This window comes from Pecten maximus, chromosome 1, assembly GCF_902652985.1.
Source record: "Pecten maximus chromosome 1, xPecMax1.1, whole genome shotgun sequence".
Taxonomy (NCBI): domain Eukaryota; kingdom Metazoa; phylum Mollusca; class Bivalvia; order Pectinida; family Pectinidae; genus Pecten; species Pecten maximus.
The window spans coordinates 19,314,479-19,325,056 of NC_047015.1; positions in this window are offsets into that span (position 1 = coordinate 19,314,479).

Genomic DNA, 10,578 nt, shown 5'->3' on the forward strand with positions numbered 1-10,578 from the left:
TATCTGGTTTATAACATGCCGAGATATAGACCCCGAGATACCCAATATCTGGTTTATAGCATGCTTCCAGACCTGTTCAATTCAATGACCTGGAACTACTTTCATGTTCACAAAGGTCATATTGCTAAAATATGTAAATTTTATATTTATCCAGGGTTACGATAAGAGACGTGTAACAAAAAAAATAAATAAAGGTATTTTCAACATCAGGCCATGGCCTTAACCAACTTTGAGATTAACGTAATCTGCAGTTCACTTTTCTAAGCAATGTGGTTGTGCGTTCCAACTTTATATCCAACCTGTCTCGGTCAATACATTTTTCTTAGGTTCGCCTAACCGTATAAGGTCCAGAATTGATATATAAACAGTAACATACACATCAATATACATACTCCCCATTCCATATCAGTAACCATTTTCATGGGTGATACCTGATTTTTGTCTGTGATTGAGAGGGAAAACGAATGTTTAATTGTCGCCGTTATCCTGACCTGTACAGTTGGTGGTGTGTGGCGACCCCGGGGAGTCCAGATAAGTTAAATAGGTAGCTGTGTGGTCGGCGATAAGACTCGTTGATGGAGTGGGGAAGTATAGATCGCGAAGCAGTCGAGACCACTGGTTTCTCAGCGACACTTAAGTTCGTGCTGCTGTGTTTGCTCAAATATGTTATTAAATAGGCCGGTGTTCTCTTCAAGATTACCAGCACGTGCATGTATGACGTAGTAGGTGTAAATCAATGCGCATTGTTTACGTCACAATATATTTCCACAGTTATCCAACATTCAGATATATGGTACTCAACCCATTAACAGTTCGACATTCAAGATCAGTAAAGAGCTTGTGTGTTATAAGTAGACCCATATAGCTATGAGGTTGTAACAAGCTTACAGCTGAACCTCATGTCTACACTCAACTAACGTTACACTTTATATAGGCACTTAAACAAAATTAATAGAAAACACGTTTTCAGTATTATAACAAAGAAAGAACGTTATACAATCAAATATTATACTTCATTTAATGTGAATGAAAGTAGTTTGAATTAGAAACAGATAGGGAATGTTAGTGGAGCGGTGACTATATCCTCTACAAAACCAACTAGTGTTTAACATTTGTGTTTATGTATTCTGTAGTTATAAAGAAGAACTCTAGCATTTGTTTTTATTTACTCTGTAGTTATAAAAAATAACTCTTACATTTGTTTTTCGTTGGTGTTTTTAGCGTTTACAGTCGTTACAACATTGTCAGCTCCCATGTTAAACGGAGGCGGTAATTTGGGGACGCCAATGACTCTAGGACCACTATGGTATTATATTCCTGAAATGTCCCTTACAGGACACTCTGGCATAACAAGTCACGTGGTTACATTATACACTTAATTATTCAACCAGGCGTTATCGCCTGCCACCAATTTAAAGCCAAATATCAAGCAAAAAGCAGAAAAAGGTACCATTTCCACTTTTTTTGTTTGTCTCGGCTCATAACTCACACACTTCACGCTTGGACATGCGCTGAAAGCCAAGGCAAAACCCGTCATACAAAGCTAGGTCAAATCAACAACACCCGTCATACAAACCTAGGTCAAATAAACGACACCCGTCATACAAACCTAGGTCAAATCAACGCCACCCGTCATACAAAGCTAGGTCAAATAAACGACACCCGTCATACAACCCTAGGTCAAATCAACGACACCCGTCAAACAAACCTAGGTCAAATCAACGACACTTGTCATACTAACCTAGGTCAAATCAACGACACCCGTCATACAAACCTAGGTCAAATCAACGACACCCGTCATACAAACCTAGGACAAATCAACGACACCCGCCATACAAACCTAGGTCAAATCAACGACACCTGCCATACAAACCTAGGTAAAATCAACGACACCAGTCATACAAAGCTAGGTCAAATAAACGACACCCGTCATACAACCCTAGGTCAAATCAACGACACCCGTCATACAAAGCTAGGTCAAATCAACGACACTTGTCATACAAAGCAAGGTCAAATCAACGACACCCGCTATACAAATCTAGGTCAAATCAACGACACCCACCATATAAATATAGGTCAAATCAACGACAACCGTCATACAAACCTAGGTCAAATCAACGACAACCGTCATACAAACCTAGGTCAAATCAACCACAACCGTCATACAAATCTAGGTCAAATCAACGACACCCACCATATAAATCTAGGTCAAATCAACGACACCCGTCATACAAACCTAGGTCAAATCAACGACACCCGTCATACAAACCTAGGTCAAATCAACCACACCCGTCATACAAATATAGGTCAAATCAACGACACCCACCATATAAATCTAGGTCAAATCAATGACACCCGTCATACAAATCTAGGTCAAATCAACGACACCCGTCATACAAAGCTAGGTCAAATCAACGACACCCGTCATACAAACCTAGGACAAATCAACGACACCCGTCATACAAATCTAGGTCAAATCAACGACACCCGTCATACAAACCTAGGACAAATCAACGACACCCGCCATACAAACCTAGGTCAAATCAACGACACCTGCCATACAAACCTAGGTAAAATCAACGACACCAGTCATACAAAGCTAGGTCAAATAAACGACACCCGTCATACAACCCTAGGTCAAATCAACGACACCCGTCATACAAAGCTAGGTCAAATCAACGACACTTGTCATACAAAGCAAGGTCAAATCAACGACACCCGCTATACAAATCTAGGTCAAATCAACGACACCCACCATATAAATCTAGGTCAAATCAACGACAACCGTCATACAAACCTAGGTCAAATCAACCACACCCGTCATACAAATCTAGGTCAAATCAACGACACCCACCATATAAATCTAGGTCAAATCAACGACACCCGTCATACAAACCTAGGTCAAATCAACGACACCCGTCATACAAACCTAGGTCAAATCAACCACACCCGTCATACAAATATAGGTCAAATCAACGACACCCACCATATAAATCTAGGTCAAATCAATGACACCCGTCATACAAATCTAGGTCAAATCAACGACACCCGTCATACAAAGCTAGGTCAAATCAACGACACCCGTCATACAAACCTAGGACAAATCAACGACACCCGTCGTACAAATCTAGGTCAAATCAACGACACATGCCATACAAATCTAGGTCAAATCAACGACAACCGCCATACAAATCTAGGTTAAATCAACGACACCCGTCAAGCAAAATCTAGGTCAAACCAACGACACCCGTCATACAAATCTAGGTCAAATCAACGACACCCGCCATACAAAGCTGCAGGTTAACTCAAATCTCAGATGAGAATTAGGGGATGACAACGGAACCACTGGGTATATAAACAAGCATTAAACATGGCTGATTTCATACCGCATAAGGAAATAGAATATTTCCAAATGTGATCATGTCGTCAACCGTCAATAATCGACATCCGTCACAGAAACCGTAATAATGGAAAAAATCCCTTGAATATCGAATCAACTGGGATATTAACACCATAGGTAGGGGATACAGGAATGTTGCTATCTAGGAATAGAACATTAACAATTATAGGCTACCAAAAGTTTGTGCTGTCCCAACGTTAAATGGGACACCTTAGGCTACCAAAGGTTAGTCCTGTCCGCTCGGTAAATGGGACACCTTGGGTTACCAATGGTTAGTCTTGTACGCACGATAAATGGGACACCTTGGGTTACCAATGGTTAGTCTTGTCCGCACGGTAAATGGGACACCTTGGGTTACCAATGGTTAGTCTTGTCCGCACGATAAATGGGACACCTTGGGTTACCAATGGTTAGTCTTGTCCGCACGATAAATGGGACACCTTGGGTTACCAATGGTTAGTCTTGTCCGCACGGTAAATGGGACACCTTGGGTTACCAATGGTTAGTCTTGTCCGCACGATAAATGGGACACCTTGGGTTACCAATGGTTAGTCTTGTCCGCACGGTAAATGGGACACCTTGGGTTACCAATGGTTAGTCTTGTCCGCACGGTAAATGGGACACCTTGGGTTACCAATGGTTAGTCTTGTCCACACGGTAAATGGGACACCTTGGGTAACCAATGGTTAGTCTTGTCCGCACGGTAAATGGGACACCTTGGGTTACCAATGGTTAGTCTTGTCCGCACGGTAAATGGGACACCTTGGGTTACCAATGGTTAGTCTTGTCCGCACGATAAATGGGACACCTTGGGTTACCAATGGTTAGTCTTGTCCGCACGATAAATGGGACACCTTGGGTTATCAATGGTTAGTCTTGTCCACACGATAATCGGGACACCTTGGGATACCAATGGTTAGTCTTGTCCGCACGGTAAATGGGATACCTTGGGTTACCAATGGTTAGTCTTGTCCGCACGGTAAATGGGACACCTTGGGTTACCAATGGTTAGTCTTGTCCGCACGGTAAATGGGACACCTTGGGTTACCAATGGTTAGTCTTGTCCGCACGGTAAATGGGACACCTTGGGTTACCAATGGTTAGTCTTGTCCGCACGGTAAATGGGACACCTTGGGTTACCAATGGTAAGTCTTGTCCACACGATAAATGGGACACCTTGGGATACCAATGGTTGGTCTTGTCCGCACGGTAGATGGGACACCTTGGGTTACCAATGGTTAGTCTTGTCCACACGATAATCGGGACACCTTGGGTCTTTTCCCCACGATTAATGGATCGCTTTAGGTTACTAAAGGTTTGTCTTGAGTCTTTGTCTAACGTGTCTTGTTATGTCACTGCTTTGAATGTTTTTACTTTAGTTGTACATAGGTTTTTTAGACATGCCAACTTCCCTCGTGAAAATTCCTAACTAGAGGTTGACTTAAATGGATTTTTAGAGCGTCACCACAGGTACTCGTTTCTACTGTCAATACACTCAATATAATGAAAGCTAAGAACTCCATCGGCCTAATGAAACCACCCAATTTCGAGAAAATTGTGTTTATCGACAAACCGTTCAAGATATGTCGATGGAATTAGTCTCAATCGACACACATATACTTTTCTTTAATTTTGAAATGATTTTTTTTAATTACCACGTTTATTTTCATACTTAATAACATTGTATGTTGATCAAAATGAGCCTATCCCGGAACAGACCGTGAGACAATACGTGATATTCCTTTTCGATATACGTATTATTGTGATAGCTACTCAGTCTGGGCTGCTTTCTGGCGTCATGGACGTGTCGGCCACTGTCGATTTCTTCTAGTTTATGATATAATATGCTTGATGTAGTCTCTGTATTTGTTGGACAAACAGGCAGGGTGATTTCCTTTGATGAATGCTCACACTACCAGACCTTGCTGCCGACACGGCTAGAAAGAAGATCGGGATCGCTAAAGTTTAGATAGTCATAATAAATTAACTAACAATTTAAAAAGTAAGGATTGTAAGTACAGAATCGATTAGAAGAGGTAGCCTAGGGGGAATGTTTAAGTGAAGCCTTAACGGTGCAGCCAGTCCATACCGACCCACGCCATCATCATGTACATGTATAGGACGATGTTACGGGTTCTTTAATGTCCGGCGGTAAAGATATACACCTTAATGTAATCAAGAATTTTGATAGAAATCCAGAAATGTGTATATCACCACCAAGACGCGAATAAAATCATATTAAAATCAAATAATTAATAAATGATGAAAATAAAACTCGACATCACTGCCATCTGGATTCTATACGTGAGAAATCAAAATACTTATTTATTAAAATTGACTTCAAAATAACATCCGTCAATATTTAATTATATGATGAATGTTTGTATACTAATTAAGGATAACGCTATCTGTGACTACTGGGTTAGGATACTGAATGTTATGTGTGACTACTGGGTTAGGATACTGAATGTTATGTGTGACTACTGGGTTAGGATAATAAATGTTATGTGTGACTACTGGGTTAGGATAATAAATGTTATGTGTGACTACTGGGTTAGGATAATGAATGTTATGTGTGACTACTGGGTTAGGATAATGGATGTTATGTGTGACTACTGGGTTAGGATAATGAATGTTATGTGTGACTACTGGGTTAGGATAATGAATGTTATGTGTGACTACTGGGTTAGGATAATGAATGTTATGTGTGACTACTGGGTTAGGATAATGAATGTTATGTGTGACTACTGGGTTAGGATAATGAGTGTTATGTGTGACTACCGGGTTAGGATAATGAATGTTATGTGTGACTACTGGGTTAGGATAATGAATGTTATGTGTGACTACTGGGTTAGGATAATGAATGTTATGTGTGACTACTGGGTTAGGATAATGAATGTTATGTGTGACTACTGGGTTAGGATAATAAATGTTTTGTGTGACTACTGGGTTAGGATGATGAATGTTATGTGTGACTACTGGGTTAGGATAATGAATGTTATGTGTGACTCCTGGGTTAGGATAATGAGTGTTATGTGTGACTACTGGGTTAGGATACTGAATGTTATGTGTGACTACTGGCTTAGGATAATGAGTGTTATGTGTGACTACTGGGCTAGGATAATGAATGTTATGTGTGACTACTGTGTTAGGATAATGAGTGTTATGTGTGACTACTGGGTTAGGATAATAAATGTTATGTGTGACTACTGGGTTAGGATAATGAATGTTATGTGTGACTACCGGGTTAGGATAATAAATGTTATGTGTGACTACTGGGTTAGGATAATGAATGTTATGTGTGACTCCTGGGTTAGGATAATGAATGTTATGTGTGACTACTGGGTTAGGATAATAAATGTTATGTGTGACTACAGGGTGAGGATAATAAATGTTATGTGTGACTCCTGGCTTAGGATAATGAGTGTTATGTGTGACTCATGGCTTAGGATAATGAATCTTATGTGTGACTACCGGGTTAGGATAATAAATGTTATGTGTGACTATCGGGTTAGGATAATGAATGTTATGTGTGACTACCGGGTTAGGATAATGAATGTTATGTGTGACTACTGGGTTAGGATAATGAATGTTATGTGTGACTACTGGGTTAGGATAATGAATGTTATGTGTGACTACCGGGTTAGGATAATGAATGTTATGTGTGACTACTGGGTTAGGATAATGAATGTTATGTGTGACTACTGGGTTAGGATAATGAATGTTATGTGTGACTACTGTGTTAGGATAATGAGTGTTATGTGTGACTACTGGGTTAGGATAATGAATGTTATGTGTGACTACCGGGTTAGGATAATGAATGTTATGTGTGACTACCGGGTTAGGATAATGAATGTTATGTGTGACTACTGGGTTAGGATAATGAATGTTATGTGTGACTACTGGCTTAGGATAATGAATGTTATGTGTGACTACTGGGTTAGGATAATAAATGTTATGTGTGACTACCGGGTTAGGATAATAAATGTTATGTGTGACTACTGGGTTATGATAATGAATGTTATGTGTGACTACTGGGTTAGGATAATGAATGTTATGTGTGACTACTGGGTTAGGATAATGAATGTTATGTGTGACTACTGGGTTAGGATAATGAATGTTATGTGTGACTACTGGATTAGGATAAGGAATGTTATGTGTGACTACTGGGTTAGGATAATGAATGTTATGTGTGACTACTGGGCTAGGATAATGAATGTTATGTGTGACTACCGGGTTAGGATAATAAATGTTATGTGTGACTACTGGGTTAGGATAATGAATGTTATGTGTGACTACTGGGTTAGGATAATGAATGTTATGTGTGACTACTGGCTTAGGATAATAAATGTTATGTGTGACTACCGGGTTAGGATAATGAATGTTATGTGTGACTACCGGGTTAGGATACTGAATGTTATGTGTGACTACTGGGTTAGGATAATAAATGTTATGTGTGACTACTGGGTTAGGATAATAAATGTTATGTGTGACTACTGGGTTAGGAGAATGAATGTTATGTGTGACTACTGGGTTAGGATAATGGATGTTACGTGTGACTACTGGGTTAGGATAATGAATGTTATGTGTGACTACTGGGTTAGGATAATGAATGTTATGTGTGACTACTGGGTTAGGATAATGAATGTTATGTGTGACTACTGGGTTAGGATAATGAATGTTATGTGTGACTACTGGGTTAGGATAATGAATGTTATGTGTGACTACTGGGTTAGGATAATGAATGTTATGTGTGACTACTGGGTTAGGATAATGAATGTTATGTGTGACTACCGGGTTATGATAATAAATGTTTTGTGTGACTACTGGGTTAGGATGATGAATGTTATGTGTGACTACTGGGTTAGGATAATGAATGTTATGTGTGACTCCTGGGTTAGGATAATGAGTGTTATGTGTGACTACTGGGTTAGGATAATAAATGTTATGTGTGACTACCGGGTTAGGATAATGAATGTAATGTGTGACTACTGGGTTAGGATAATGAGTGTTATCTGTGACTACTGGCTTAGGATAATGAGTGTTATGTGTGACTACTGGGCTAGGATAATGAATGTTATGTGTGACTACTGTGTTAGGATAATGAGTGTTATGTGTGACTACTGGGTTAGGATAATAAATGTTATGTGTGACTACTGGGTTAGGATAATGAATGTTATGTGTGACTACCGGGTTAGGATAATGAATGTTATGTGTGACTACTGGGTTAGGATAATGAATGTTATGTGTGACTCCTGGGTTAGGATAATGAATGTTATGTGTGACTACTGGGTTAGGATAATAAATGTTATGTGTGACTACAGGGTGAGGATAATAAATGTTATGTGTGACTCCTGGCTTAGGATAATGAGTGTTATGTGTGACTCATGGCTTAGGATAATGAATCTTATGTGTGACTACCGGGTTAGGATAATAAATATTATGTGTGACTCCTGTGTTAGGATAATGAATGTTATGTGTGACTACCGGGTTAGGATAATGAATGTTATGTGTGACTACTGGGTTAGGATAATGAATGCTATGTGTGAATACTGGGTTAGGATAATGAATGTTATGTGTGACTACTGGGTTAGAATAATAAATGGTATGTGTGACTACTGGGTTAGGATAATGAATGTTATGTGTGACTACTGGGTTAGGATAATGAAAGTTATGTGTGACTACTGGGTTAGGATAATAAATGTTATGTGTGACTACCGGGTTAGGATAATAAATGTTATGTGTGACTACTGGGTTTTAGGATAATAAATGTTATGTGTGACTACCGGGTTAGGATAATGAATGTTATGTGTGACTACTGGGTTAGGATAATGAATGTTATGTGTGACTACCGGGTTAGGATAATGAATGTTATGTGTGACTACTGGGTTAGGATACTGAATGTTATGTGTGACTACTGGGTTAGGATAATAAATGTTATGTGTGACTACTGGGTTAGGATAATGAATGTTATGTGTGACTACTTGGTTAGGATAATGAATGTTATGTGTGACTACTGGGTTAGGATAATGAATGTTATGTGTGACTACTGGGTTAGGATAATGAATGTTATGTGTGACTACTGGGTTAGGATACTGAATGTTATGTGTGACTACTGGGTTAGGATAATAAATGTTATGTGTGACTACTGGGTTAGGATAATGAATGTTATGTGTGACTACTGGGTTAGGATACTGAATGTTATGTGTGACTACAGGGTGAGGATAATGGATGATATGTGTGACTACTGGGTTAGGATAATGAATGTTATGTGTGACTACTGGGTTAGGATAATGAATGTTATGTGTGACTACTGGGTACGGATAATGAATGTTATGTGTGACTACCGGGTTAGGATAATGAATGTTATGTGTGACTACCGGGTTAGGATAATATATGTTTTGTGTGACTACTGGGTTAGGATAATAAATGTTATCTGTGACTACTGGGTTAGGATAATGAATGTTATGTGTGACTACTGGGTTAGGATAATGAATGTTATGTGTGACTACCGGGTTATGATAATAAATGTTTTGTGTGACTACTGGGTTGGGATGATGAATGTTATGTGTGACTACTGGGTTAGGATAATGAATGTTATGTGTGACTCCTGGGTTAGGATAATGAGTGTTATGTGTGACTACTGGGTTAGGATAATAAATGTTATGTGTGACTACCGGGTTAGGATAATGAATGTAATGTGTGACTACTGGGTTAGGATAATGAGTGTTATCTGTGACTACTGGCTTAGGATAATGAGTGTTATGTGTGACTACTGGGCTAGGATAATGAATGTTATGTGTGACTACTGTGTTAGGATAATGAGTGTTATGTGTGACTACTGGGTTAGGATAATAAATGTTATGTGTGACTACTGGGTTAGGATAATGAATGTTATGTGTGACTACCGGGTTAGGATAATGAATGTTATGTGTGACTACTGGGTTAGGATAATGAATGTTATGTGTGACTCCTGGGTTAGGATAATGAATGTTATGTGTGACTACTGGGTTAGGATAATAAATGTTATGTGTGACTACAGGGTGAGGATAATAAATGTTATGTGTGACTCCTGGCTTAGGATAATGAGTGTTATGTGTGACTCATGGCTTAGGATAATGAATCTTATGTGTGACTACCGGGTTAGGATAATAAATGTTATGTGTGACTATCGGGTT